Here is a 22,222-nt window from a genome sequence, read left to right as displayed (position 1 = left end):
CAGGCACATGACCTCGCCAGCTTCCTTCTGCGCCCTGGGAGGCCACGCGGGGTCACGGCCGTTGGGCTACTTGCGGTCTGCAACTTGGCACATTTAAACTCTTTCACTTTCTCGCGAAAAATGGCTGGCAGGAATGCAGCCTTTAAACAAAACCTTACCTCTTAGCCTATTTTCAGCCCCGAGGCGAAGTTCACACACGAAAAGGGGATGGAGAACTGTCAGAGAGCGGTTTCTCTCTATTCGCCAGTTCTCAGCATCCCCCAAAGCACCTATTGGAAGAGTTGGGTTTGGGTTGGTTTTTATTTTTTTCTTCCTTTTCTTTTTCTTTCATTTATTTATTTTTTTTTGTAGGATCTTTATTCAAAATCTGTTGCAGGTGCCAGAAAGTGGTGTCTGGGGAATCCCTGGGTAGCGCAGCGGTTTGGCTGTCTTTGGCCCAGGGCGTGACCCTGGAGACCCGGGATCGAGTCCCGCGTCGGGCTCCCGGCATGGAGCCTGCTTCTCCCTCTGCCTGTGTCTCTGCCCCGCCCCTCTCTGCGTCTATCATAAATAAATAATCTTTAAAAAAAAAAAAAAAAGGAAAGCAGCGTCTGGACCCAAAGTCAGAGCTGACTGGCCTCCTAACGGGATTCGAGTGCACCTCTGCACCCTCCTCGGGCAATCCCCAGGACAGGCCACCGCGCGCCTCGTGGTGGGACCCGCAGGCCAGGACCAGCGTGGGGACAGCGCCCGGACTCCACTGACAAAGAGCAAGCAAGGTGCACAAGCCTCTCCCCAAACCCGCAAGAGCCCTCGGGCAGCCACACAGGACGTTCCTCATTGTCTCTGCACACGCGGGTCCCCGGACGGGACGCGGTTTCCGCCGAGGATGCAACTTTCTTCCTTGTCTTTCACGGAACCGCGTCCCGGTGCTCGCAGGAAAATAAGTCGCAAGCAGAGCCGCCGTACGGGTCCCGGGAGAGCAGGACGAGGTGGGCAGAGCGGGGAGGCCGGAACGGCCCTGGCTCCTGACTCTCGGGGTGAGGGTGCCCCACTGCATGCAGGGTGCACCCCACATGGGGGCGGCCCCCCCAAAGGCTCCGAGGCACTTGGGCGACCGGAGGGACACAGCTGCCTGAGGCCCCAGGCTCCCTAAAAAGATGCTCCAGGGGAGGCCGGGACACCCCAGACACTCACCGGCAAGCCCCAGCCCTGACACGCAACCAGAGTCTTCTTCTCTGGGGCAGATTCCAGCCTCTGGACCCGGGGACTTGCGTTCGCTGGAAAACACCTCCTCAGGCCCTTGCCCGGGAGACGAGCGGCCGGGCGAGCACGGACGACAGTGGGAATGAGCGCCCGGCAACCCCGGGAGTGGGCCCGTGGGTGCTGGCAGCTGGCGGCAGGGGGCCGGGGCGCTGGCAGCCCACGCCAGACAGGATGGACATGGCGCGAACGGTCAGCCGCTCCCGGACACCAGGCCGACGTGTCCCTGCACCCGGGGCCCAGCCGCCAGCGGCACGTAGCTCACCCCGGCTTTCGCTATGGCTCACTGTGCGAGGCTCGGCATGGCTGGGGGGTCCCCCTTAATTTGGGGAGGTTCCCAGAGGGCCCGTGACCGGTGGCCCGGGTGCACCAACCCGGAGCGCCTTTCCCCGGGCGCTCTCACCGCGGCTGCAAAAGCCCCAGGCCCGGATGTTAACTTTAGGTGCAGGAGAGAGAACGGGAAGGCCGCGGCGAGGGTGGACCAAAGTCTGGCCTGTGGGTAGATCCAGGTGGGGCGGGGGCCCGGTTTCCGGGGAAATCTAGGACGCCAGGTCTTGGAGATGGCCCTGCCAGCAGCTGCAGACGGAGCCAGGGGCAAAGGTCACTGGAAGAGGGTTCCACCCCCCCGCCCCCGGCCCCAGCATCCCCTGCCTCGCACTCACGCGACCCAAGGCCAGGCGGGCCCGGGCAGCGGCCAGGGCTCCCGAGGCCTCCTCGCCACAGCGGAGGCCGGTTCCCAGCCCGGCCCGACCCCCAGGGCCCTTCAGAACCAGAGCTGCTCCTTCTGCCTCCCAAACCCCCGCCCCTGTTCCTCCGCATGGCTGCAGCTTCGCCCACGTGCGGGCTCACGGGGGATGCGTCACCCCCGGGCGGCCCCACGCCGTCCCAGAAGCGCCCTCGGGAGGCACCGGGAGGGACCCCTGCGCTGCCGTCCTGGCAGCCACACGGCCAGGAAGGCCACGGGGCTGCGCACCTGGGTGGGCTCCGGGTGGGACAGACCCCGCCGGCCACCACCTCGCACCCCTGACCCGCTCCCCTCGGCCCCGAGGGCACGAGTCCGGCCTAACCTCCCTCATCCTCATTCCAAACACAGCCGCACCCCGGTTCCAGTGCACGCGTCACGCACCACCCACGGGGGCACCGTCCACCCGTGCACTGCCTCCCCGGACTCGTTTCCTGTCCCAGGAGCGGGTGTGAGGGCGGCCGCCCCATCCCCACCTGCTTCGCTCCCCCCATGGGCAGGTCGTCGGAGCAGGTGAGGCACAGTGGAGGGAACGGGAACCTGAGCTTGGCGGGGGATCCTGGCTTCCCCGCCGCTGCCCGGGGCCCCCGCACCGTAACTCGGTCCTAGCAACACTGCCCCCCGTGGGGAGCGAGCCTGCACCCGGGTCGTGGCCCAAGGGAGCCTCAGGGGCACAGGGCGGTCCCCAAACACCTCCCCACCCCTTCTGAGGACGCCCGGCAACCCTCCTGGAGCCCCTCCCAGAGCCGCAGAAAGATGAGGGCCCCACAAGCTCCAGCCTCACGCCACCCCTTCCTGGCGCGTGACCGATGGCGCCACCCCTTCCTGGCGCGTGGGCCGGCCCGAGCCCGATGCTCCGTATGCTCGTGATGCTTCCCCAGCCTCCCCGAGACTCAGTTTCCTTCCCTCCATCCACTCCACACGCCCCTTTAACTGGGGTGCCCTAGGGGCTCCTGCGGTCCCCGTCCTGGTGAGCACAGGTGAACCGGGCCATGGCTCCTGCATCACCGACGTTTCCAGGTGAGAGTCTGGGCAGCGCTCGCTCACGTGTGCTTTTATATCCGGGTCCCCCTCGGCTTTTACTGAAACCACAGGCGTTGAGTGTGACCGAGTGGAAGGCCCCCGCTACCGCCCGCAGGACTCCCGAGGACTTCCCCGGCCTCCTGAAGATCGCGGATCACAGAACGAGGACATTTGCACGTCTCTGCTGCCCGAAGCAAGAGCACGTCATTGCCACTGGCAACTGTGCTGGCGTGGGATGCACAGACCCCGGCGGGGCAGCCCAGGTGCAGCCACATGCACGCGCACGCTCCCGGGGTCCGTGACTTCCAGAGAACACAGGCCTCCCCTCACCAAGCAGCGCCTGCGCCGGTGCTTCGAGGCGGGCCGCAGCGAGGAAGTGGTCGGCACCCAACCACGCCGCACGTACAAGGGCGGGGGCAAGGAACTCGCGCCGAGGCTGCCGTGGGAGGAGCCGGCGGCAGAAGCCAAGGCCTCCAGGTGCTTCCGCGAACCTTCGAGGCAGAGCCCGCACCCACCACCTGCCACGCGCAAGCCCGAAACTGATGCTTCCAAATCCTGCGATAAGGGAGTGACGTGACAGGGGGTTCCTTCCGTCGTCTCAAGGTCCCGGTGCCCCGCTCCACGGCATCACTTCCTGACTACCTGGTGCCTTTGGGAAATTCCGTCACGGCCACTGGTGAGGGATGTGACTCGTGACTCAGGCAGCGGCGGCTCATGGGCCACAGGTCCTGACAGTCACGCCGTCCTGGTGTTGACCTCCCCACCCACCACCACTTCCTCCAAGTGCGACTGGAGGCAAAGCAGAACCAACAAGGTCCGAGAGCACGTCCGCATGCGCATGCATGGCATACAGGTGCACGCGCCAAACACACATGCACACGCAATGCCGTACACACACACATACACAGGCACACGCCCTACCACACGCACACGCTGTACACACGCACACGCCGTAGACATGCACACGCCCTACACATGCACACGCCCTACACACACACACGCCCTACAAGGCACACGCCGTAGACATGCACACGCCCTACACGTGCACACGCCCTACCACACGCACATGCCGTACACACGCACATGCCGTAGACATGCACACACCCTACACATGCACACGCCATATACATGCACACGCCGTACACATGCACACGCCATAGGCATGCACATGCCATATACATGCACATGCCGTACACATGCACACACCCTACACACGCACATGCCGTAGACATGCACACACCCTACACATGCACATGCCATATACATGCACACGCCATACACATGCACACGCCATAGACATGCACATACCATACACATGCACACTCCGTAGGCATGCACACGCCGTACACATGCACATGCACACACCATGCACACGCAGTCCATGCACGCACACACCATACACGCACACCATACACATGCACATGCACACGGACACCATGCACACGCACTCCATATACACACACACACAGGTGCAGCTAACAGGACCCAGTCTGGAAACTGGCCTCAGCCTGTGTAACCTGACACCTGATGTCACCTGCAACAGAAACCACCCATTGTCTTCACTTTAATTAAACAGAGAAGTCTGTAAATAGCCGCCTCAAATTTCAGAAGGTATTCTACGCCACCTGTGCTCCCGCGGGAGAAACCACAATAGCCAAGCACAAACAATCCGGGCGTGAGCACCGGGGGCCAGGTAAGGGCTCGCACCTGCGTCCCCTGCAGACGCTGGCAACACCCAGAGCACCTGACACATGGCCACCACCAGGCGGGGACACGGCCTCCGTCATAGGCAAAAGCCACTCTGAAAGAATGAGCTTCTCAGACACAGGGCAGCCGCACTGGCCCCTGGGGTTGTCCCCAGGCCGAGGCCGCCATGTGCTGCCCGGGAGCCCTGGCCACGCCCAGGCTAGTTCACATCTGCGCAGTGAAGGGCATCCTGGTGAAAAGCCACACCTGCACCCAGAGAGCGCCCAGGCCCGTTCCTGCACCGCTGCGACGGACACTGGCTGGACACTGACAGTCAAGTACAGACGGGGTGGGAGAAACCGGCAATGCCATGCCCGGGGCATCAGCGACAGCCTCAGTGGACAGGCCTGCAAGCCACCTGCCGGCCAGAGGTCGTGCACCACCCGCGCCCCGACCTGGGCTCCCCGACGTCTCCCAGTAGGGCTTGGGAGGAAGGGGCCCCCTACGTGTCTGTCGCAGGACCTGCACCCTCAGGGAGCAGATGGCACGCTCCAGAACCCATCAAACCGACTGTCCCCAGCCAGATGGCAAGAGAACAATGGTCAGAAAGAAACCTGCAGAGGCCTTGACCGCCCCTCGCATCCACGGCACGAACAAGGCTTTCTCCCGTGTCTCCCGTATGCCCAGCCAGTGGCCGAGATTTCGCAAGCTCCGTTCCATCAGCTCCTTGCCGCCACCCGCCCGGGGGTGGAGGCCCAGGTGCCAGAGGACCACGTGCGAGGTCCTGGGGGCCTCCAGGTGCGTCGTGACCTGCGTGGGCCGTCCCCTGACACTGGCCCCTGCGTGGGCTCGCAACCACTGAGGTGTTCAGCCCGAGCCACACATCCGGCACCGTCCCCCTGCCCCTTGCCGACAGGCCGACTCTCCGGGCCCCCCTTGTCCGCAGGCCCCCAGGAGGCTCAGCCCGTGTCGGACCCATCAGCCAAGTCAACGTTGACGAAGGCCGGGTCGCCTCCTGCAACCAGCCTGCCAGCTGGGGTGTGAGGACTAATCAAACCGCACACCCCACTTCAACCCCTGCAGTAACCTGAAGAAAGATCTGTAGTAGAACATCCTAGAACAACGGCCACCAGGGGGACAGCCCAGGGTTCAGAGCGTGTCCCAAACGCCCCACACAGTCCCAGGGACGTCCCTGCCCAGCAGACAAAGCCGCTGTCAGGGCGTCAGGTCACCAGGTCAGGCCCCAGCATGTGGCCAGGTCCCGCTGGCAAGGCCCATCACCGCCCCAGAACCGACCCAGCGGCTCATGGGCTGAAGGAGCCGAGCCGAGGTGTTCTGGAACGTCTCGGGAGGGAACCTGGCACCTGGGACGGCTATGGAGCCAGTGAACACCCGGCCGGGGGGAGGCCCGGGGGCGGGAGGGGGTGGACAGACGGCAGCTGGACCTGGGGCTGCTCGCACGGCTGCAGCAGGGGGTGTTCGCAGCCCGGAGCCCACGGCCTCAGGTGGCAGGAAGGCAGCCATAAGCTCCCACACCTGAAGACTGACGAGTCGCCACGAGCATCAAAGACCGAGTGTGGAGGGGAGGCCCAGGGGCTCACCGAGGACACAGGGCCAGGGCGCCTGGGGCCGAACCTCGCTGGGCGTTCCCCACTTCCACGAAGGCCTCCTTGGGGTGTCCAGGTCACCCACCTCCGCAGGCCCCTGGGACACCATGACACGAGTCACCTTGTGGCCACGTTCCGCCCTGAAGGAGACGGCCCGAGACCCCTGCGGTCACGGAGGCAACCGACTAGGAAACCCAGGCTGACGTCCGGGATCAGGAAGACGGACGTTACAGAAGCAGACCTGGCTCTGACCACTATGGAACGTGTGCAGATGGCCGGCAGCTGAGGCCAGGCGTGGGTGCAGAGGCCCTGTGAGTGCAGCAGCGGGTCCCGTCTGAGGCCCCGAGGGAGCCACGTGGAGGAGGGGATGAGCCGGGAGCCCGGACGCGGCAAGGACTCACTCACCTGTTCCAAGCGCCCCTGCGCACAGCGGCGAGTCACCACCTAAAACGAGAAGAAACAGGGTCAGCAGACAGGCTCCCAGGAGAAGCTGCGTGACATCGGCTAGGGCCCGGCCCCGACGCCAAACCCCCGGGACCCCCTGCTCACAGCCACGGTTTCCGCATCACAGACGCGCAAGGCCCTGCAGCTAAGACAATCCCGACCGTGTTCTCTGCTTTTCCAAAGTCCAGCTGTTTGTACAGCATTTCGTGACAACCCTGGAGCCTTCTGCAGAGAGAAGCGCCCTGTGCTCCTACACAGATTTTGCAGATTTTCCTCTCCCGGGAGGGGACTCCCAGGCCAGGAAGCTGGGGGCCAGCGGGAGCCCGGCCACGACCGGGAGATGCAGGCCTGCCGGTGGCCTTCAGGCGCCCCCACGGCCACACCCTGAGCTCGTATTCCCTACGCAGTGGACGCCTGCCCTAGATCCCTTCCTGCGAGTGGAACGGAGTTGCGTGGGGGCTCAGGAGGCCGAGCAGGGGAGGCAGGAAGAGCATGGGTGCACAGACGGCCAGCGCGGGGCAGACGCTCAGGCTCCAGGACCTGCCTCGGTTGGTCCTGGGGGCGGCTCACACCTGCCTCAGTTGGTCCTGGGGCGCCAGGACCCTGACACCTGCAGGTGCTGCCCGCCCGGGCCCCTCGCACCCCCGTCCTCAAAGCAAAAATGTGCACAGCAAAGGAGAGACCCCAGGGACCTAGCTGTCCTCGCGGGCTGCCGTGGGCGGCAGCCCGACCTTAGCTCCCGCCATGCGGACTATTTATAGCCGCGCTGCTTATCTTAGCAGTTCCTCAAGGAACATGACACAGGGTCATTCACTCGTCTGGGACACACATTGCTCCAGCAAGACACTGACTCACACCCTCGTCTGGGGCAGGGCCCCGTCGCTGGCACCCACCGGCTCCCCCACCCACACCCCTCCACGCCCAGAACCCTGACCCAGGCCCGGCCTCCCGGCTCTGACCCCCCATCCCCCATGAAAGGGGCACTTCTTCACGACACGTGTGTCCTCAGCTCCACACACGTAGGTGTCACAGCTTGAAGACTGGGGGAGGGGAAGTGTGAACAAATAAACATAAAGCCCAAAAAAAGAGTCTCTGGAAATACGGGAAGTTACAGGCAGGTGCCCTCAGGGTGGAGGCAGCCGGACAGGCAGGCCCCGGACACAGGACACACGCTCGGTCCGCGCCTGCCAAGGCCCTGCAAGCAGCTGGGGCACCTGACTTTCTGCATTCTGTGCCAGGGACAGTATTCAGCGATTAAAAAAAAAAAAGGAAAGAGAAGACACAGAGGAACCCCAGTGCCTGTCGCCAAGATAAAGAAGCCAGTGAGGCCGCTGCAGCGTGAGTCCAGCTCCAGCGGAGGAAGCACTGCAGGGACAGTCGGGGGACCGGCGGGGGCCCGGGGCGGGCGGGGGGGGGGTCCCTGGGGCGTGGAGTGTGCTTCACAAGCGCGGCCTGTGTGTGCGCCGGCGGCAGGCCCACAGGAAGCGTGGCCCAGAGAGGAGCCCACAGCACAGCAGGGCGTCGCCGGATGCCGTGGCCCCGCGACCACTCCTCTGACGCTGTGGATGCCCGGTATGGTAACGGGGAGAGCAGGACGGAGACCAGAGTTCTGGCCACTTCTCCATGGGCCTAAACCACCCTCAAAAATAAAGTCTGTCCCTTCCGGGTCCGTTCACTGTCGGGAACGTGCTTGTCGCTGTGCAAAGGGAGCAGTGCCAGGCCGCGGCCCGACGCACGAGCCTCTCAGGGCGGCCACCAGGAGTCCCGTCCAGGGAGCAGGGGAGTCTGAGTCACCCAGGCGCCCACCGCCTGTCCCAGGGTGTCCTCGGGGAGCAGGCCCCAAGCCGGGGCTCCCGGGGACCTCTGGTCTCCAGGACCGACCACAGCCCCACCGCCCGTTCCCACCCGCACGTCACAAAACGCAAACAGGAAACGTCCAAGGGCTCCCGGGAAGCTGCAAGTGAGCTCGCACCCGGAGCCGCCCCGTCGGAAAAGACAGAGCGGCCCGGGGGAAAGCCTCCCGTCGCCAAGGGGAGAGCAAAGATTCACGTCAGGAACGGCGGACACGGGGCGGCCGGGGTGGCCCAGCGGCTTAGTGCCGCCTGCAGCTCAGGGCCTGATCCTGGAGACCTGGGTTCGAGTCTCACATCAGGCTCCCTGCATGGAGCCTGCTTCTCCCTCTGCCTCTCACTCTGTCTCTCTCGTGAATAAATAAAATCTTTAAAAAAAAAAAGAACGGCGGACACCTAATTTCGCAGACCATCATCAGGTGGGCACCACAGGCACGTGTTCCTCGCACCAAAGCCCAGGCCGGGAGCCGCATGAGGACGCGCTGGTTGTGTGTCAGGCCTCTCCCTGGAGTCAGGGGCTGCCGTGGGAGGGTGCAGGCCGCCCGCCTTGCTCCTGGGACATAGGCGGTTATGTCCTGGGCGCCCGGGGACTCCCTGCAGCCCGACAGCCTGACCAGGGGCCCGGGGCGCGGCTCCAGGCCTGTCTGCCTCCTCCCCCAACTGGGGCCGGCACACCCGCCCTTCGGGACCGGGAGGCCGGGTAAGCTGAGCCATAGGGGCTCAGGCCGGGTCAGCACCAGCCCCGCAAGCTCACCTGCTCTCTATCCCCGTCTCGCTGTGACCTCAGCTCACACGCCCAGCGGCCCATCTGCCGTCCCTTCACCAAAAGAAATTCAGTGTCGCTAGACCGCTTTCAGGCAGGCCCGGCTCCCCGGCACGCAAGGGCGGACGCTCCTCGGCATCGGCTTCTGCAGGCGCCGATCCTGCCTCCCCAGCAGAGCCAAAACTCGGCAGCACCTGCCGGGCGATCGGGGACAGCAGGCGGGCCCCAACACGACGACGTTCCGGGGCCGTCCTACAGCAGGACAGCCGCAGACCCTGCGTGCATGGCCCGGGCGCTAGGAGAGGACAAAGCAGCAGCCCGGGGGCCCGGGTGGGCCTCCTCACCGGTTCCCTCCCGCTCTGGAAGGCGGCCTGAGCGAGCAGAGTCCAGGGGAGAGGCCACAGGGGACAGGGCGGGCTGGCGGTACCAGCGCCCCTAGTGGCGACGAAAGCCCCAGAGAGGTCCCTGGGAGGTCGGCTCCAGGATCACTTTATGGCCTGGAGGCAGCTGCGTTAGGGGAAGTCACCGTAACCAAGAACAACCCTAAACAAACAGGACTGCGCCCGGCCACACCTGGCTCCGCTGCACCTGCAGCCCGGTGGTACTGAGCGCTGCCCGCAAGCCAGCAGGTGGGTGGGTGACTGGGACGGGGGGCTGGAGGGCTCGCACCCAGAGCCCCTGCGCCCCGGGAACAGGAGTGTGGGTGTGAGCGCTGGCGGGTCCACGTGACCCAGATGGAGATGGTGTGTGCACGCTCACACACAGCCCCGGCTTGTCCAGGGGCTCGACCCACACCCCCGGGGGCTGACCCAGGCCGGTGGCTGAGGCTCCTCCTCCAGGGGAGTGGGCAGGACACGGCCCCTCTGTCTACTTCTGGAAATTACGGTCCTGGGAGAGAAATTACAGTTCATTCCCCTCCACGCTCTACGGAGATCGTTTCCTTTCCCCTGGCCCCGCACGCAACAAGCTCAGATCTGTTGTCAGTGCTTACTGGATTTTGGCTTTGAAGGAAGCCCCAAGAAGTGGAACGCGTGCAGGGTTCCTGGAGCACATGTGGACGACCAAGGCACCGAGGCACCGCGCAGCCACATGCACATTGGAGGGTGATGCTCGTGGACCATCCCGGTCACGCTGGGCACGAGTAAGTCAACAGCCGGGTTCTGGATAAACACGAGACGGTTTTATTCACTCGTTACGTAAGATGGAGCAGGGATAAAAATTCCATTTTGTTTCTAAGCATTGTTACTGGTGATCAAATACGGGGGGCAGAGCGATGACAGGAGGGGAGCCCCTGTCCCCAGCGCCGACATTCGGAGAAGAGCTCGGATTCCACCCACGGCGGCCAGAAGCGAGTCCCACAGCCCCGGCACCTCAACGGCACCTGTTCCCTCCGGGTCCTGGAGGCGGGAGCCCAGGATTCACGCATGGCACAGCTGGTTCCCCGCCCCCGAGCCTCCGCCTCTGGTGTGCCCATGGCCGTTCCTCTGTGTGCATGTGTCCCAATCTCTTCTTTTTTTTTTTTAAGATTTTTATTTTATTTATTCCTGAGAGACAGAGAGAAGCAGAGACACAGGCAGAGGGAGAAGCAGGCTCCATGCAGGGAGCCCGACATGGGACTTGATCCCAGGACCCTGGGGTCATGCCCTGAGCCCAAGGCGGACGCTCAAGCGCTGAGCCCCCAGGCGTCCGTCCTCGCTCCTTCTAAGGATGCCAATCCCATGGGATCATTCCAGCCCCGTCACCATACCTCAGTCACCTCCTAGGAGGCCCCATCTCCACGTACAGCCACATTCTGAGGTTCTGGGGCTCAGGGCTTCCATGTGTGGATGAGGGGTGAGGGCACAGGCAGCCCGCAGCACCCTCCATTGAGGGCCTGACCTGGCCAGTTGAGAACTGAGGTCAGCACGGATGGCCCCACAGTCCACTGGGAGCCGGGTCCTCTAGGCAGGGCCAGGAGGGCGGCCACGTGGGCAAGGGGCTCGGTTTCCCGGTCCGGTCCCCCCGGCAATGCTCCTCGGGGAGGGCGGTGCTCCAGTGAGGTGGGGGGGCCCGGGAGCAGATGTCTACACGGCCCTCTAAGCGGGGACGGCATCAGTGCAGGGAGACAGCCCTACAGACTCCGACGCTCGGGACTCCGTTAATCCACCCGCTTCCTCAGGCTCTCCCTGGGGTAAGACAGCCCCAGTCACCCGCGTGGCCCCATGAGAACACATGCCCCCCGCCCAGCTAAGCCTGCCCTCCAGGGCTTGCCCCGCACAGGGCCAGAGCGTGGGGGAACTCATCTGGATCATTTCATTACATTTTGCCTTGAAGTTGGCAGGCAACTCCTGGAGGTTGTACTTTTCCTAAAAAAAAAAAAAAAAAAAAAAAAAAAAAGAAAGGAAAAGAAAAGAAAGAAAAGAAAAGAAAAAAGAAAGAGGAGCACTCTGTCTCTGCCTCTCTTGGTCTTTCATAAATTAATTAATTAATTAATTAAGAAAGAGAGAAAGAGAAAGAAAAGAAGAAAAAAGAAAGAAAAAGAAAAAGGAAAGAAGGAAGGAAGGAAGAAAGGAAGGAAGAGAGAAAGAAATGAAAAGAAAAGAAAAGAAAGAAAAGAGAAAGGAAAAAAGGAAGGAAGGGAAAAAGAAAAAAGAAAGGAAGAAAGAAAAAGGAAGAGAGAAAGAAAAAAAGAAGAGAAAGGAAGAAAGAGAAAAAAGAAAAAGGAAGAAAGGAAAAAGAGAAAGTAAGAAAAAATAGAGCGAGAAAGAAAAAGAAAGGAAGGAAAGAAGAGAAAGAAAAACAAAAGAAAGAAAGAAAAAGAGAAAAAACAAGAAAAAGGAAGAAAGGAAGGAAAGAGAGAGAAAGCAAAAGAGAAAGACAGGAAGAAAGGAAGGAAGGGAAAGAGAAAGAAAGAAAAAGAAAAAGACAAAAAGAAAGAAAAAAAAGAAAAGGAAGGAAAGAAGGAAGAGAGAAAGAAGAGAAAAAATAAAGAGAAAGAAAAAGAAAATAAGAAAAAAGAGAAAGAAAAAGGAAGGAAAGAAGAGAAAGAAAAACAAAAGAAAGAAAGAAAAAGAGAAAAAACAAGAAAAGGAAGAAAGGAAGGAAAGAGAGAGAAAGCAAAAGAGAAAGACAGGAAGAAAGGAAGGAAGGGAAAGAGAAAGAAAGAAAAAGAAAAAGACAAAAAGAAAGAAAAAAAAGAAAAGGAAGGAAAGAAGGAAGAGAGAAAGAAGAGAAAAAATAAAGAGAAAGAAAAAGAAAATAAGAAAAAAGAGAAAGAAAAAGAAAGGAAGGAAAGAAGGAAAAAAGAAAAGAAAAAGGAAGGAAGAGAAAGAAATGAAAAGAAAGAGAAGAAAAAGACAGGAAGGAAGAAAAAGGAAGGAAGGGAAAGAGAAAGAAAAAGAAAAGAAAGAAAGAAAAAAGGAAGAAAAAAGAAAAAGAAAGGAAAAAGAGAAAGGAAGAAATAAAGAGAAAGAAAAAGAAAAGAAAGAAAAAGGAAGAAAGAGAAAAAGGAAAAAGAAACAAAGAAAAAGAAAGGAAGGAAGAAAGAGAGAAAGAAAGAAAAACAAAAGAGAGAGAAAGAAAAAGGGAGGGAGGGAGGGAGGGGAGGGAAGCCCAGGTTTGTGGACGTCGCCCTGGGGACCAGGGCCTGCCGGGCTCTGTGCTTCTAGTGACTTCTAGAGCTAAGGGCTCGGCCGCCCGCTGCCCAGGGCCCCGTCACAGGTGCGCGGGAGCGCGGGTGTCGAGGCGGCTTCCCGGCCCGTGGAGGCAGGAGGCCCAGGGGCCGCGGCCACGTCTCCCCGGGGTCCAGGAAGACGCCTGCCCACGGCCGCGGGGCACAGAGAGGAGCTAAAGCGAGCAAGTGCTGCTCAGCGCTCGGCCATCGCCAACACTTGCCCGAGGCCAGAGGTCTCCGGCGGGCCTAGGGTCTACGCAGGACTGGGTCCCCTCGTCTTCTCAGGGCGGCCTCGCTCAGGGGCCAGCTCGCTCTCCCGTCCCGGCGGGGCCGCCCGCACCTGCTGGAGGGTCTCACCTTCCAGGGGCCCCCGGGGCGAAGTGCCAACACACGGGGTTACCCACCCCCGACACCTGTGCGCTCCTTCCAAAGCTCGCCCCCCAGCCGGGTGGGGGGAGGCAGGTGTGTCTTCAGGGCCGGGGCACCGCTCCCCCTGGCGAGTCACCTGGTCACCCCGCACCCCCGAGGGGCCAGAGCAGAGGGCAGGCTGGCACCCAGGACATGGTCCTCGGGTCTGTCCCAAGGGTGCAGGGGCCAGGCGGCTCCCATGGAGGGTGGGGGGCTCAGTGGGGGGCCCAGTGGGGGGACGGGCCCCTCTGTCACCTCGGAAAGCCCGAGGCCGCGAGGACACGGAGACGGTGACACCCGGTGTCCACCTGCGTCTAGGGCAAAGGCCACCAGTGGAGGGCAGGGGGCCCCCGGCGGCGCAGCAGGTGCAGGCCCCGGACGCGCTCTCCACCGCGGTCAGGCCCACGGTCCACCTCCAGGCCGACAGGCGGACACTCAGGACATGTGACTTCTCCAGCTGTGCTTCAATTTTAAACAGAAAAGGTATTTTTGAATATGATATAGCGTAAAGGGCACAGACTCAGGCTGGAGAGCAGAGAAGTGTCCTAGGACGTTGCCCTAGAGGCGCACCCCCTGCCCTCCCCGTGCTCCAGCCCCCCAGGTCCTCTCCAGCGACCTGACCGCCCCGGGGAGTGGGGGAGCCTCTGGACTCAGGCTCCCTCAGCCAGGAGGGGCACGACCACCCCACCTTCCCCTCCTCCTCCTCCTCCACCTCCCCACCCAGCCCCCTCCCTACTGAGCCCCTCCACCCTTAGGCCCTTCCCTGCTCAGGGCCCTCCCCACCCAGTCCCCCTACCCAGGCCCTCCCCATCCAGCCCTCCCACTAAGTCCCTCCCCACCCAGCCCTTGGGGTGAGCCCACTGAGCCCCCCACACACCTTCCATGAACAACCACGGTGGGGGGTCTCGGCAGCCAGGGAGATGGGGGGTCACCCCCCAGCCTGGGCCTGGATGGGACCCCATGAGCAGCCAGCATGCCCAGGGCGCCTGGGGCCAGGGGAGGCGGAGAGCCCTGAGGGTGCAGGAAGGGCACGCCGGTCTAACCTCAGACACCTCCTGCCTGCTCATCTCTAACCCCATGGCCTGCTCCCCAGGCACAGCGTCAGGGACCCTAACTTGGGGAGGGGGCGGGCCTTGCCAGGGCGCCTGCGGCCCAGGGGGCGGCTGCCAAGGCGGGACCCTGGCGAGTCCTGACAGGTGCACTCACCATCAAATCTCAGGAAGACACACCTGAAACCTGGCGTCCGGCAGCATAGAGGCAGCCTGTGCCCTCGGGGCACCACGTAAGCACCTGCTGCCAACCCCACGGCACCCCGGGGCTCTCCTCGCCACATCACGGTTACAAAAGCCCGCGGCACCCAGAGTCCCAGGAGGATGCCCGTCTGCCGGGTGACTGCCTGCTGCCCCTCCGATCGCCCCGACGCCCGGTCAACACCTGCCACCACCCTCTAAACGTCCAGAGGAGGCCTCTAAGAGGACAAAAAGGCATGAAATAAGGCCTCTGGGATCAGAATTCTGATTTCCTCGTCATTCAGACCTCCTGTCCTCTGCGTCCCCTCCCTGCCCCCACGAAGCCACAGCCGGGAGTCCCCTCCTGCAAGGAGGGCTCAGCAATGTGGAGGCAGAGGGGGCAACGGCAAGTAGGATCACCTGCTGGGGCTCCAGGACGCGGGCTGTGGACACAATGGTCTCTGGAGAGACGCACCTGCTCCCCAGGTGCAGGAGGCAAGCGCTCCCGGGCACCCGAAGCAGGAGATGCTCCCGGCAGAGGCCCCGCGGCCGGGCTCGCTCGAGCCGCACACCGGGGCTCGGGACCCCTCGCGGAGGGCGTCTGTATTCTGATTCCAGAAAGAGACCACGGCCCGAACTCCGTGGCTGTTACGGGCGGTCAGGCTCAGCCCGGGTGCCCTTGCTCTCCTCCCCGGAGGCCCCACCGTCTCACCAGCTGCTCCCGGCGGCCACACGTGCTAGGTCGTTCCTCCCAGAGGGCAGGCAGGCCTGATGCAAAGAATCCCGTCTGTGGAGCATCACGAAGCGGGGAATCCCGTCACTAACACTTAGCAGCCCCCGGCAGCCCGGCCTCAGCTTCCCGGGCACCCGCACTGCATCGGGCACCTGCACCTGCACACTCGCACACCTGTGACCCTCGTCATGAGAGGGACGTCTGCGAGGAATGGAGGGGCCTCACCCTGCCGTTGGAGCCGGGCTGCACGAGCTTGGGGGACCGTCCTCAGGGTGCCCGATGGCAGGTGCCCATCCCCTGCCATGCCCAGCTCAGCGAGCCGGAGCCGGGCTGCACGAGCTTGGGGGACCGTCCTCAGGGTGCCCGATGGCAGGTGCCCATCCCCTGCCATGCCCAGCTCAGCGAGCCGGAGCCGGGCTGCACGAGCTTGGGGGACCGTCCTCAGGGTGCCCGACAGCAGGTGCCCACCCGTGCCATGCCCAGCTCAGTGGGCCGGAGCCGGGTTGCAAGAGCTTGGGGGGCACTGTCCTCAAGGTGCCCGACAATAGGTGCCCACCCGTGCCATGCCCAGCTCAGTAGGCCAGAGCCGGGCTGCAAGAGCTTGGGGGGCACTGTCCTCGGGGTGCCTGACGGCAGGTGCCCATCCCCTGCCATGCCCAGCTCAGCAAGCCGGCCTGCTGGGACTGCTGCACGTCCCCCCAGCTCGTTTCAGTTCATGAATGACCCCTAAGGCACTGCATGGATGCCCTCACGTATAACTAGGTCCCCCTGGCACAAGCTGAGGCCAGTAACAACCTGGGATTAATTCACTAAAAATATGTCAAACCACAACCTCACCCCTCCTCCCATCCCCCCACGTCCCACAGACGCAGGGAACACAGGGCAGCAGCTCCTCTGTCACGTGGGCCTCTACCACCCGCTGTCTACACCAGATCCGAAGATGCAGCAGCTGAATGTGACATGGCAGGAAGGGCCGTTCTCGGAGGAAATACTCTCGTGAGGAATTAAGACTGTGAAACAGGGCACCCGGGTGGGCCTACGGCCCAGGGCATGATCCTGGACTCCCAGGATCGGGTCCCACGTCGGGCTCCCGGCATGGAGCCTGCTTCTCCCTCTGCCTGGGTCTCTGCCCCTCTCTGTCTCTGTGTGTCTCTCATGAATAAATAAATAAAAATCTTTTTAATTAATTAATTAATTAATTAATAAAACTGTGGAACAGCCTCTCATGGCGCTGGCTTCGGGGTCCAGATCACACCTTGCGAACAAAACCACGGACCGAGGCAGGAGCGGGGACCTCCCGTGCCAGCGCCAGCGACCCTGGGAGCCATCACAGACCAAGCCGTCCACCCAGGCCCAGGCCCTGCCACCGCGCAGTCCCGGAGACGGGCTCGCAGCTCCGCCTGGGAATTCTGAGAAGCCTGAGTGACGCCAAGAGCTGTGGATCGCTGGAGGAGGAGGGCATCGCAAGGCCCTGGGGGCGGGGGGAGCGGGGCGCCCTCCCTGGCACAGACGCAGACCCGGCCTCCAGCCTGGAGCCCAGCGGCGTTCCCGAGCGGGGCCCAGGGCACAGGGGCAGGTCTCCAGGCTCCAGGGCTGGGGCACCAGGCGCACCGACGCACCCACACACCTGGGCTCTGAAACCCGACACCTGCGACGGCTGGGACCACAGGAGGCCGCCCCGTTTGCTGGTCCGTGTGCCACACCCAGGGACGGCCCCGCTCGGCACCTCTGAACCTTCGGGGAGACAGCTCAGCTTCTGCGGGAGGTTCGAGGGCTCCCCGCTCGGCGGCCACACGGACGGGCAAGCGGGGCCCCGGCGGCCGCCCACCCCCTCCTCTCCAGCAGGCTTCCATCTCACCCACGGGGGCACCCGGCGAGCAGAGTGTCTCAAATCCCAAACTTGCCAGCGATCCTGCCTAAACTCTTTACCTTCCCCCAAAGCGAACTAATCCGGGTGACCACGGTCACCTGCGAAGAGCAGCTGTTCCCCGCGGACTCAGTGGGATGGCGCAGCCACCCGTTGGCCATGGAGAGAAGCCGCAGCCCCGGGGACCCGCCGCAGCAGGCGAGACGCCCCCGATGGGATCACGGCCCGGGCCCGTGCCTCGGGGCACCCTCTGGGCCCAGGCCTTGCCTGTGGGGCTTCACTGCCCGATGGCCGGGGACACGGTGACCTCAGTCCAGGCTCAGCACTCGGCTCCCAGCGGAGCCCGCGGCCCCTGGCCCAGCCCCGTTTCTGCAGCGTGGCTCTCCCCTTGGCGCTGACGCAGAGCAGGGCTCACCACACACGAACCAGCCCCGGGGAGGGTGCCACACGCGCAGTCTCTACCCCCCTCCCCTGTCCACCCGGCCTGCGGATGTCCCAGAGGAGCCCACCGTGCCCGCCATCCCCCAATACACTGAGCAGCAAGCAGGGCCGGACGTTAGGCCAAAGCCCGTGCCCCAGACCAAAACATCACGGTCGGCTGCCAGGAAATCCTGCAAACCCCCAGCACCCAGGGACCCTGTGGGCCGCGCGCACTTGGGGTAAACAGGGACCCCCACCGGCAGAGCCGCGTCCCAGCTCCTGACAGACGGAGCTGTCCCCCGATTATCCCGGAGTGGCTGGCAACGTGCGGCCCTTCTGCGCCGACGGCGACCGCATCACGGTTCCGGAATAAGAAGGGCCTTTGTCACCGCAGGTGGCATTCTGTCCGGCCACTCAAGCTGGGTTGCCGAGAAAAGTGACTGCGGCTACGATTCCCCCAAGCCCGGTCTACAGAGAAAATGCTGGTCGGTCGCTCAGCAAACTGCCAATTAGGGCAGCCAGAAATGCCGCCATCGGTGATAGCAAAGACTTCTGGAATATTCTGAGCCAAAGAATTCAATCCTCTAAGTAGCTGGCTCTGGGCCCTTCAAGAAATGGTGCCAACAGGGGGGCTCACTCCCCAGCTGCCAGGAGGAGTGGCCGGGTCGGCCATAGTGTCACACACGGAGGCCCACACAGGTACACACACACACACACACGCATTTGCATGCACACATGCATGCACCTCCAGGCACGCGGGCGCACACACGCATACCATACACATGCAGGCGCACACGCACATACTGTATACGCTTCCAGACACACACACCATGCACATCCAGTCACATGCACGCACACAGGTACCGTACACATGCAGGCATACACACATACTGTATACACATCCAGGCACACACACATCCATGCACATCCAGGCATGTGTGCACACACACACAACTACACACATGCAGGCGCACATGCATGTACTGTATACTCTTCCAGGCACACACACATGCATGCACATCCAGGCACACACACACACACGAATGCACATCAGGCACACGCACGCACACACAACTACACACATGCAGGCGCACAGGCATGTACTATATACACTTCCAGGCACACACACATCCATGCACATCTAGGCGCACGCAAGCACACGCATACTATACACATGCAGGCACACACGCACATACTGTATACACTTCCAGACACCCACACATGCATACCACACACACACGCATACTATACACATGCAGGCACACACACACATACTATATACACTTCGGGGCACCCACACATGCATGCACATCCAAGCACACACACATGCATGCACCTCCAGGCACATGTACGCACACACATACCATACACATGCAGGCACGCACACACATACTGTATACACTTCCTGGCACACACACATGCATGCACCTCTAGGCATGCATACACACACATGCATACTATGCACATGCAGGTGCAAACACACACACACTGTATACACGTCCAGGCACACAGACATCCATGCACATCCAGGCATGCGTGAGCACAAGCATACTATACACATACTATACACACGCAGGTGCACACACATACTGTATACACGTCCAGGCACACACACGCATGCACCCCCAGGCACGCACACACACACACCCATACTATACATATGCAGGCACACACACACGTACTGTATACACTTCCAGACACACACACCATGGACATCCAGGCACACACATGCATGCATCTCCAGGCACATCACGCACACACACCCATACCATACACATGCAGGCACACACACACACATACTGTATACACTTCCAGGCACACACACGCATGCACCCCCAGGCACGCACACACGTACTGTACACATGCAGGCACACACAGGTACTGTATACATGTCCAGGCACACACACATGCATGCACCTCCAGGCACGTGCGCACACACACAGGCAGGAGGACACAGGATGGGCAGCACTGCACTGCTGTCCCAGTGGGGCTCTCGCGTCTGCCCCACAGTAGTAACAAGGTATAAGCTGTGTAGAACAAGGGTCATATAATGGACACCCTCAAGGTTAGGGACACATCTAAATCCTCCTGGGGGGGGGGGACCCCTCTTGGAATCCAGAAAATTCCTGAGCCCCAAACAATCACTCAAAAACAAAAGGGCACATCTGCAGGCAACGCAGACTGAGAATACACCAGGGCTGGAAACGAGCCACTCTGTGAGTGTGTATGAGCCAGGAACCCCTGGCCTAGACCAGAAAGGCGGCTCCTCCAGAGTGAAGAGGAGAAGTGAGGCAGAAGTGTCCACAGCCCCGCCGTGAGCGCCCGTCCCTGAAACAGCTCAAACGCATACCACATGACATCTAGGAGGCAGGGGGCCAGGCGTTCCGAGGGGGCGGAGGCAGTGCTGCTGGCCTGGGGCTGGGCGGCCGTGTAGCGCAGGCCTCTGCACCTCACTGTCCGCTTCTCCTGCGCCCCAAATCCCCCGTGATGGAAAGTTCAAAAAGATAAGTCATTCCATCTCTTTCTTGAAAACACTCATAGGGCCAGCCTGTAGTTCCAGCTATGTGTATACGTGTGTGTGCATGGGAATGTACGTGCGTTCCTGTGCATGTCTGTGCATGTGTCAGCTGTGAGTATAAACTGAACTGTGCATGTGCATGCACGCATGTGGGTATATACGTGTTCCCAGATGCGTGAGTTTTGCATGTGTGTGCATGCACGCGTGTGTGTGCTCCCGCATGAGTGTGAACTGTGCGTGTGTGTGCACGTGTGCACTCCCACAGGGCTGTCAACTGTGCACATGAGTGTACATGTGCTCATGTGCGTCTGTGTGAAAAGCGCGTGGGTGTAAATGGTGTGAGTTGTATGTGCGCACGCATATGTGCACGGGTGTGCATGTGCTCCTGCATGGGCGTGAACTGTGCATGTGTGTGTGTGCCCCTGACGTAGGTGTGAGGTGTGCGTGCGTGTGTGCACTGTGTGTACACGTGTGTGTGGTGGGGAGGGTGGAGGGACTCGGAACCTCTGGTCCCCACACGGAGCTCACCATGAGGAGCCAGCCACCACTCACGCTGCGTGCCTCCAGCGCATGCCCCTTCTGCTCAGAGCCTGGCGTCAGGTGGAAATCGTCAGCAGCAGCTGACCCAGGGGGTGCACAGGGGCTGCACAGTGGCAGCAAAATCCCAAGACTCTCTAAAGCCCCATCTCCCTGGGCCTCCACCCACGGGGGCGGCCTGCGGGACATGGGATGGGCTCCCACCAAGGCAGGGCCGGCCGGTCGGAGAGGGTAACGCACGCAGTCCCGGAAAATGCGGGATGCGCAGGCACGGAGCTCTGGGCAGAAAACCAGGCCTCCTTGCTGGGCCGCCCATAGCTGCCCACCTATGGGCACCCCACGGCCCCACCCGTCAAAGTCCTAAACCCACCCAAGCACCCCAGGCCTCCAGAGCTTCCAGGGGCACTGGGCAATTTAGCCCCTCCAAAAACCAGGGCGTCTATCGCCAGCTCAGGGCGCTGACCTCCACGACAGCCTGACAACCCCAAGCACCCCAAGAACAGCAACCCTAAGAGGAGGCCCCCAGTCCTCAAGGCCAGGCACGCGCCCTAACCCCTCCTCCTACCCCAGCCCAGCCCGACACAACAACGTAATCACGAGAGAGAAGGGGTCACCTGCTTGGGGGGGGGTGGGCAGGGCGCTGGCGTGGCCGGGGCCAAGTCCCGAACTCTTATCTACAACCCAATTCTTATCTGCAACCGAATTCTCGAGCGTTTCTACGATTCGGAGCAGAGTCCACGGCTCCTCAGCTTACGGCTGAGATGAAACCTATACGTCCTATCGCAGCATCTAGCAGCCTTCTCTTGTGGGTCCTGCGCTGTGGCCGCAGGCCAAGGCGCCCGCCCTGTGCGCCCCTGCCATCCCTCGGAGGCCGGGGAGGGGGGGCACGGCCCTTACCTTGGCTTCACATCTCCTGTGGCAGCAGTACTTGCAGGCTGCAAGAGAAGGAGAAAGAAGGAGTGGGTGTCGAGCGGACTGGGCAGCAACTGGTCTCACCCCTGCAAACCCCGCCTGCCGCTGGAGACCCTCGGGATGCGGTGCCACACTCGGCAGAGGGTGGGGGGCAGGGGGCAAGGACCCCGGGAGGACGGCCTCTGTGTGCACCTGGGAATGACAGCTTGTCCCTGAACGGAGGTGGGAAACCCCGAAGAGCCCCCCCAGCATCAGGGCTGGCGACCGCCTTCCAGTCGGCGACGGAGCTGCCCACTGAGCGCTGCACGCACCGCACTTCCGCGTGGCCTGGGAACGACCATCCCAAGAAGTCCACGTCCACATTCTAGCAGGGGAATCCTCCTGCCGGGGCCGTCATGTGAGTGCTGAGCCCGGAGGCCCCGACTGCGCAGCCCTGGGGCCGGAACCAATGGGGATTTCCCAGGCCTGCCCCTGGGAGGCTGTGGCCACTGATGGAGGAGGCCCCGGGTGCCAGGCGGAGGAGGCCCCGGATGCCAGGCAGAAACAGCAGGACAGGGAGGCGGGGACATAGGGAGGGCAGGGGACAGCC

The 22,222-nt window shown here is 61.9% G+C and overlaps 1 protein-coding gene and 1 long non-coding RNA gene across 2 annotated transcripts in view; both read right to left on the bottom strand.

Annotated features, from left to right (window-relative positions):
* Positions 1-22,222, bottom strand: part of TNS3 (tensin 3) — a 156,559-nt gene that overhangs the window by 100,237 nt on the left and 34,100 nt on the right. The window contains exons 3-4 of the mRNA XM_049095289.1: positions 21,619-21,656; positions 6,706-6,744 (exon numbers count right to left, since the gene is read on the bottom strand). The gene's annotated coding sequence lies outside the window, so the exon portion shown is untranslated. The remainder of the gene's footprint in view (positions 1-6,705; positions 6,745-21,618; positions 21,657-22,222) is intronic.
* LOC118350907 (uncharacterized) lies at positions 10,523-18,007 on the bottom strand. The gene is made up of 4 exons (XR_004805600.2): positions 17,924-18,007; positions 14,295-15,433; positions 13,673-13,879; positions 10,523-11,522 (listed from the first exon to the last, which is right to left on the bottom strand). It is a non-coding gene; the product is annotated as an uncharacterized LOC118350907 (long non-coding RNA).

The sequence above is a fragment of the Canis lupus genome, chromosome 16 (genome assembly GCF_003254725.2).
Source record: "Canis lupus dingo isolate Sandy chromosome 16, ASM325472v2, whole genome shotgun sequence".
Taxonomy (NCBI): Eukaryota; Metazoa; Chordata; class Mammalia; order Carnivora; family Canidae; genus Canis; species Canis lupus.
The sequence above is the reverse complement of the archived record's forward strand: the minus strand, read 5'-3'. Positions and strand labels throughout refer to the sequence as shown.